This window comes from Ischnura elegans, chromosome 4 (genome assembly GCF_921293095.1).
Source record: "Ischnura elegans chromosome 4, ioIscEleg1.1, whole genome shotgun sequence".
Taxonomy (NCBI): Eukaryota; Metazoa; Arthropoda; class Insecta; order Odonata; family Coenagrionidae; genus Ischnura; species Ischnura elegans.
The window spans coordinates 93,595,209-93,604,253 of NC_060249.1; positions in this window are offsets into that span (position 1 = coordinate 93,595,209).

Here is a 9,045-nt window from a genome sequence, read left to right on the forward strand (position 1 = left end):
ACTTAATAGGAATAATAACGCGGCGCTGTAAATGTTAGTACGCCTTACCGTGAATTTGGATATCCGGGTTCGAATGCCGGTAAAATCTAATACATAATCTTTTCTTCGGAAAGTCCTTTCTTAGATGTTTTCACAGAAATATATTTCGTGTACGAGTGATTTCATTAAAAAATAATAAGGCTTATGATTGTTGTGGTTAAATTACCGCGCCTCGGGGCACTCCGTAATTTAACGTAATCAATGACTTAAAAGTTTCATTTAACGATCCATGGCATGTTGAGGCAGTGGCGCAGCGAGGGGGGTGGGTTTTGGGGGGATAAAACCCCCCCAGACCTCACAGAAATTTTTAAGTTAATATATTTTACTTCATTGGATTAATATTGCTTATAGAATAGTGTGAGGATTAATGAAATATCCCTTAGAAGGCCGTAATAATCACCATTTTGAACCATTTACCTAAATTTTTTCCGGCGCAGGGCCTCCGCACCTCCCGCTTACCCTGGCGGGTATGCAATACCACCAAGCCCCCCAGTATTATTTGCGCCTGAAACCCCCCCTAGCCTTAATTCCTAGCTGCGCCGCTGTGTTGAGGGCAATGCGCTAACAACAACAGGTCATAAAAAGCGTTCCAAGTGCTTCCACGGGTATGATATCGCTCGCCGCATTACTTTTCATAAACACCTGTAGCGTCGTTTTCAACGCGATAAGAGGTGGAGATCTTTTTCGCTTGCTTTCAGGTTTCATTTTTAACAGTTTGCTTTGAGATGCCCGAAGAGGAAGTTACCACCAATGTGTCAATGTCGTCCGTGAAAGGAGCGGCCATCGTAACCCCAAATGTAGACGATCGCTGTTGACTTGATCGGCCTTGGCGGGATCGGCGATGTCGAAATTCGATGCGAAGCTACACCCAAATGACCGGTATCTTATTCCGATGGGCGTGCCTGTCCAGTTATTGTCGTGTGCGACCAAATCTGGGTGGAGGAAACCCGTAAGAATATAGCATATTCCCAGTGACGTGATGGAAAAATTAGCAGAGCCGGAACGCACTTCCTTAACTTTTTTTAGGAGTGAAATATTACTCTGTGTGTTTTTTTTATTACAAGTTATATTTAAATTTTTTATTTTGGCAACGAATGTATATAATGGAAGTTGTGAGGCAATAACATTGATAAAAGTGTTATTTGACCATTATGTCTTTCGTTAACTAGTGTAACCAGTTGACACCACTGCATGTGCGCTTATACCGAAGTTTCAGGGATTATTTACATCTACTTCTACACCGCTAGCTGCCCCTGTAAGAGTGTGGCGGGAGGTATAAGGAGATAAACCGTTAACCTGAAGTGAATAAGTACCTACAATACCGGTTTTACGGGTTACATATTAGAATTAAAGCTTGCTTTGAAAGTGTGTTAGTTTCATTCGAGATTGTTATCCGGTTAAGTTGTCCCCTAATTACGGATATTGTGAATTCCTTACATTTCTTCGTCATCAGAGAGAACTATTTTTTAAACAGCTCACTCGGTTGAAAACCCGAGAATATACGGTAAGACTCACTTATTACGAATTTAAGGGGACGTTCGTTCTATTTTGATATAAACGGGATTTCGTCACATTTATAATAAAGGATTTTGACCTAAACATCACAGGATTGCCGGCTTATATTTCGTTAATCGTCTTTATTTAAGCAACAGATCCGTAAAAATTAACCATCGCTCACCCTATCCATCAAACGGCAGAAAAGGAAATGATTTTAAGATCAACAGTAGAACTATGGGGTAGTGGCCACACGTGAGAACAACTGATGATGAGGTAAGGAACGGTTAAGTGGCGAAGATTTCCGTAATTCCTTTATAAAAGAGGAAAATTCCCCTAGGGACCAAATAAAAGTTCATAATAGCGGCGATATCGTGTCATTCGCAGTCGTTAATTGCGGGGAAATTAGTCGAGAAGTCCAAAGGACCGAGAATTCACCTCGTTATTGGCGGGATTTCGTTACATACGTGATCGTTGTAAGCGAGTTTTACTGTATATCAAAATAATGCGCCGGGAAATCACCATATCCGCCATTTCCTCGAAGGGTTTGAAAATTAAAACTGAAGAAGTTGCTTCCATAAAGTCTGCCTACTTAAAGTGCCATGTTAGCGAAAGAAAAAAACTGTCATAAGCGAATTTTTGCCGGTAACGAAACGAAGTGGTTGCTATTGAGTGTCAAATTTTATGAAATATGCTGCAGTAGTTGAGACTAAAAAGTGTCGACGATGCGTAAATGATTCGACAGTCGTAAGGTGGGATATAGTTAACGGAAAGAGTATATCAGTCGATAAATATTTTTAAACCTCAATGCTTTAAATATGTATAATAATTTATTCAGTAACAGTCATTTTTGTGAAAAGCGCAAAAGTTTTAGACACTGCCTCATCGTACATGCTTAAGATAGTCGCTCTGTAACCTCTCAGACAATGTACAATCAAATTTGTACGGATCTGTGTTCGAACCTTAATTTAAGATATTGGTTTCACTGTCGTATATTTTACTAAATGCTCCTAACTTCAGGGATAAAATTTATCAAACTCGGTGCAGCACTCGTTTCAAAGTATCTTCACTGAAATTCCCACAGTTGCAATGCAACAGTAGATCGGTAAACTGTAGCCCTCCTTTCACCTTCTCCCATCCTTGTTCCTTCAACTTCCCTGCGATTCTTCTTCTACCCATCCTGCTTAGCTTGGCTCCACTGAAAGTGTAAGCTTAAATGCTCCACTCTCGTGAAAAAAATTAAGTAAAAATCAGCTGAGAGTTTCCGAAAATACCTATGTTTGTTTCTGGCAACTCGCCGAGGTCCAGCTACTGGTGGCTCGGAGCCCGCTTGAACACCGTCGCTGTCACTCCCCCGGCAGGGCTCTCCAAGAGATAACATGGACGACATGATACGATTATACCTCAGCTACGACGGGAAACCATTACATTTAATCCCTCAGCTATGATTATATTCCTCCATCTACATGTGGAAGAATCTGATTTGTTTTTATGCGGGGTAAAATCTTATACTGATCTGTGTTCGAATCTTTATTTGGGATATTGATTCCATGGTCCATTCCATGATTGATTCCGCTCCAAACTTTAAAATGAAATTGATTTAACTTGGTAGAGAACTCGCTTCAAAGCAGTGGCGCAGCGAGGGGGGGTTTTGGGGGTTAAACCCCCCCCCCAGAGCTCGGAGAAATTTTTAAGTTTAATCCATTTTACTGAATTGGGTTGATATTACTAATAGAATAGTGTAAGCTTTAATAAAATATCCCTCAGAAAGCCGTAAAACTCACCATTTTGAACCGTTAATCTTAAAATTCCGCAATTTATTAATCTCGCACCACTTATCCTGGTGGGTATTCCATACCTCCACACACCCCGGTATTATTTGCACCTAAACCCCCCTCCCCCCCCCAGCCTTAATTCCTAGCTGCGCCCCTGCTTCAAAGTATCTTTACTGAAATTCACAATATTACAATGAAACCGTAGATATAAATACAATTTGCATTTGATGTTTGGATAAAAGTTGGTTGGTTAGTTTCCAAAAGTTCATCGTAGTCTCTTGGATATCGTGCTGAAATGTCACCATGACTCATTTTTTGTCCTGTGAGCTTCAAAGGGAACGGTATCGGTTACACTGTCGAATTTTTTTTATCTCGGACACTCTTATCATCCAAACTCATGCCACCCGTCGAGTGAAGAGTTTAAACTGGGGAACACGGACGGCTGCACTCTTTGAATGTGCGGAAAAATCAGAGGGTGTAATAGAAGTTAGAGCAGCAAGAAGTGCTGAAATAGAGAGATATACGGCAGATAATGGTTGTAGAATGGGATATTTAGAGATGCATGGAAGTGAGAACTAGGAATTCACGCACTGAATTGAATACGAATACACGCACAAAACTGAATACTATGGATCAGCGAAGAAGAACTTCTTGTGAAGTTAAATGAAGGTGGTATATTTGGTGCCCATTAAACAATGTTTCATTAATATAATTCTTCGTTTATACAAATTTTCCTTTGTATTAGTAAACCTATGTATGTCATTATACAATCTTTACCAGAGGATATCATATCGCTCAGTCGCATTTTCCATGATAAGGAACAACATTTATGCAGGAAATATTGGTAATATTCGTTATATTTACCTCAGTGCGATAAAACATTTAAAATTGTATTAAAATGTGTCATTTCCAGATTGAAAAATTAACATTAGCTGAATTACTATTTTCATTAGAGTTTTCCAGAAAATGATAGATCTTAACGGGTTTTTACCGCAGTAGTGACAAAGAGCGAAGAAATATCAGAAACATCTACGTGTTTTGCGGGAAGGTATCACAAGATTGACAAGATACTTAGAAAATTTTAATTTAAAAAATTTCACTAATGATGGGTTACTTTTGGAAAAAAAGAGTGAAGAAATGTACCAAGCATCGCAATTCATAAGATCACGTCGTTAAATTAATGATAAAAAATAAAAAGTTTTGCCAAAATGTCAGCCACCGAGCATTTTCTTTAAAAAAACGGTCAGCACGGAATGTGTAAGAAGAGGATAACATTAATCGAGTTATTGGATGGAATTGTTAGAGTTAGGATGCTCATCGAGTTACAGACGGTTAGCTGCCTACGCTTATCATTTATATTATTAGGACAGGCCAAGCCACCATCTAAACCAAGGTCGTTGCTAGAAATTTATTCCGGGGAGGAAGGAGTATATGAGGGAGTATTCATATGAGGGAGTTCAATTGAAAGGCTCGACTTGTTATTGGACCCCATCCAGTGGCGCCGACTCCATGGGGCCTGAGGGGGCCCGAGCCCCCTCAAAAATTCGTTGTGGGTGAGAGGAAAAAATGTGTCAGGCTTGTCGATTTTCCACGGAGTGTCCAGATATCGAGATTCAAGTTATCATGGATCTAATGTTGATCATATGACTCTTCTAAAATGCTTAAAAACTTAAAATTCACTACTTATAAAATTTCCCTGGACAAGATCCCCGGTTTGGGCCCCCCCAATATTTTCTGCAAGTCGGCGTCCCTGACCCCATCAACTATTTCATGGGGATTTGAACCTTCCGAAATCCGCGCTGACTACGGCCTCGATCTTATCTTATCTTCATATATACGAATAGAGGTAGTTATTGTTTCCATTCGTCATATTTTGTGGCGGCGGGGTTAGGCTTGGCTTGTTTCTGTTGACGTAGTGGGTTCGAGATAGTTGTGATCACTTTATGGGTCATCAATTGATACGCATTTGGCGATTCAATTGGCTATTCAATTGTCTAGTTTCAAAATAGAGTAAAATAAGCTTACAGCATTTCATCTATCAGTTTAGCGTTCAGATGTTCAAAGAGGTCGGAAAATGATTACCTGCGTGCTATATTCATATGTACGTAAATCTGCATTTAGTATTGATATTAATAGCTTATCTTGTACGTGATAAGAAGCGGAAGTTTAAAGAAATACGCTTCAAAAATACATATTTATATTCTGCATGTTGAGTTCAACTCAAATTTGTGATTACGAAATATTTACGGAAGAAGTGTTATATCATATGTCGAAGGAACTGGGCTGTGACGCCGATATTTTCATTGGGAATCGTTCTAATTTGTTTGCGATGTGCTAAGTGTGCATCCCTCTAAACAATAGATATATGTAAGATATTCAAGACGATTTTGACAAAATTCATTCAAGAGGCTATCAAGAACCTCTCGAAAATACCTCACTGAGGGGTCTGCACAACTTCCGGCAAAAGAACGAATGCTTTGATAGGTCTTCTCTAACTCCCTTCCGAAAGAGATGCGATACGCAGTGTCGTTCTGTCATCAAAAAAGAATACACAGACTCTGAGAAGTCTACATCAATATTCCGAAAAAAATTTTTTATTATTTTAAAACTTATCAATTCTCCGTATTCTTAATATTATTATTATTCTTAATAATGATAGAAGAATAGTATTTTCTTCTATCATTATTACTGATTCTTAAATTTACTGCAGATCAGGTAATTACTTTGATGCATTCCTCGCGGCCATAGTGATATTCTGTCAATCATTAGTTTCATTTGGCAGGGCAACGAATAGCGTACAGAGTTTTGTAAAAAAGTAGGCAATCCAAGTCCACCGAGTATCACCCGGAGATAAAAACTATTCTGCTCTTCGTTGATTAAATTTGGTTAATTATTTCTCAGAATTTATTTGCTCCAATGACTGTTTTTCCAGGGATACTGATTATCACCCCCGCTACTCGTCGTGATAACGCCCAAGAAATGTTATCTACTACTCAAAGAAATCTACTCTTTCACGAAGCCTACAACTGATTCAGTACTGCGGCATCTTCGGTAAACATGTTCAAAGAGTTAAGCTGTTGGGAAACAGAGACTGGTAAGGACAAATAGGAATATTTACATCCCCCCGTCGCAGCGTGGCACTTGATTTCACTCAGTTCAGGCTTATCCATGCCTAAGCTTGCACAAGCATGTATTCCTCCTCAAAATCATTTTTTCTCCGGAAGCGCAGTCCCACGCAAGAGGGTAAAAATTTCGAGATTACTAGGATATTTCATCATCATAACCGTTCAACATATCATATTGGTGTGACGCAGCTCTCCACTCAATTCTCCTACCAGCTAATCTTTTCACAAATACGTACTTCTTCTCTTTCATCTCTCCTCCTTTGCCTCTTCCATATATTTCGCTCGAGGTCTTCCTTTTCCGTTCCTGCCACCCACTTGTCCCTCGACGATTTTCTTCATCAAACCGTCATGTCACTAGGATATTTATTCTCTATCTACCCTTTGTTATAATGTCGTTGATAGTCCTAGAAAAAAATAGTAATTTAACGTCGCTTGGAATTTTTGAAGATACTGACGCTGAAATATGACCGGCCCCCTCTGGTATTGTTGGGAACGATGTTTCAATTCGAGCAAAAGGGAAACAAACCTCCTCTCGACTGCCATGCGTACGTTTCTCATTTTTTCGGCCATCTCTCAATCTGCTTCTAATTCCTATGCTGCGTACCGAAACCTTGCGGAAACCCAATGGCGAGGAGGGGATGGGGGGAGGCAGGAGGTCGTCGGCCCCCCGTATAACTTCTGAAAAATTGTAAAGATGGTAATATTAACGTTCCTCTCCAATGGTGGTTCGCTGAGATATGTTGCATACTACCAAGGCGTCGTGGGCAGTGGTGAAACCCCCCCCCCCACAAAATAGCGACCTTAATCCGCCCCTGTACAGGCAGGTTAATGCTATAATAGCCATCTAATTATCATCATAAAAATATGTGATGGATTTGTCCTCTGTTAAAGAGTCTAGAAAAGCATATCTCAGCACTTGAGGTTATTTGTTTTGGTAAACGAGGACCAATGTGGATGTTCACGCAGACCTGAAACAGCAATTTATTCATTGAATTCGGTATGTAGTGGTGAAAGACAAGTGAGACAAAATTTTTCCTCATTGAACCATTTTCTCATAGGTAGGTAGCTTTTAAATTAAAAAAATGCTAAATTTGCCCTCTATTTTTCATGAGTTGAGGACGCCACTGATTTATTGGCTCGTTCGGAGAGACATGATCCTTGAAGGAAATAATGGCTCACTACATGAAATGCTTATAACAACGTCAAACGGATGCGGGATACCGAAGAGAAGCGGTGAGGCACTCGTCTAGAGTCATTGGCGTCATCGCAATTATATGCAAAATGGTTAAGGCCGTGGATTTTTCGCCGCGAGTAGCTCGAGAAGCAGGAGACGAATCTAAAAACGGAAAAATAACAGTCAGCAAGATAAAATACAAAATGAAATAAATAAATAAAGTACTATAAGCAATTTTTTTATAATGGGCATGCAAGTAAGTAAATTATATATAAAATATCTTGTATGATGTTGGGCACGATATGGTGGAAGTTCTTAATATTATTAAAATAAGACATTGCAATATTTCCACTGAGTTTTATTACACTTGATAATGTTGTTTGTAACGACGAAACGCGTTGTGTGATAATAAAACTCAATGGAAATATTGCAATGTTTTATTTTAATAATATATGTAAAATATAAATTGTATATAAATATAAAATTACCAATACAAAATTACAAAAACAGTTACATATCACAAAATATCTCATTTCCTACGATCTGCCACGTCCTGTTGACGACTTTTATACGAAGCTGTAACAACCAAGGCCTTCAACAAAGTCGGCTTATGGTTATATGGTAAACGCGAACTTAATAGTTTGACACGTTACCATGGCTCGTGCGGGTTAAGCCACGTTAAGCGCGATAACAAACAGGAAATTATCGGAGGCCTTCCTCGCCTCTCCTCCCTCCCTTGTTTTCTCCGGCACTGCCCCGGATTCCTTTAACATTTCCGTTTCACTCACAAGCCCGTTGTCAGTGCCGAGCACAAGCCAGGCGCATCCAAGAGATATTTTTTCCTCTCAGTATCTCTGTAAGGAAATCATCTCGCATATGAAAAGTTATTCCCCATCACTGGGGTCGAGGTTCGACACCTGTAGGTTGTGGAAATGCCATATTCCTAATTAAATCCCTATTTTTATGCCATCGCTTATCACAGGGATCCAATTTGTTAATATCCAGGAATTTTGTTCGGTGGGGGGGGGGAGGGTACAAAACCAGGGGTGAGAAATTTTTGAGAAACAGTGTATTAAGTGGAAGGTCTTAAACTAATTTTTAAAACTTTTCATAATCGAAAAAACTTTATTTTTTTAAAGAAATATTTTGTAAATTCATGATTTTTTTTATATTTGGTATTCCATTTGTGATGGGAAGTAAGTGTGCTATTATATTTCAGGGGAATCCAGGACCCCCCTAGCGACGCCACTGACAGGGATCATAGGCGAATTTTATGGGGACGATACGCTTAAAAATAGACGAGATTTTTAATAAAAACATTGATTAATTTTATATTTATATATAAAAATTATAAATGTCTATTTACAAATTCATAACTTTTATATATTAAGAGTATATTTCGTGAGGTAATTAATGTATGTAGTTTTTAATCCCTAAT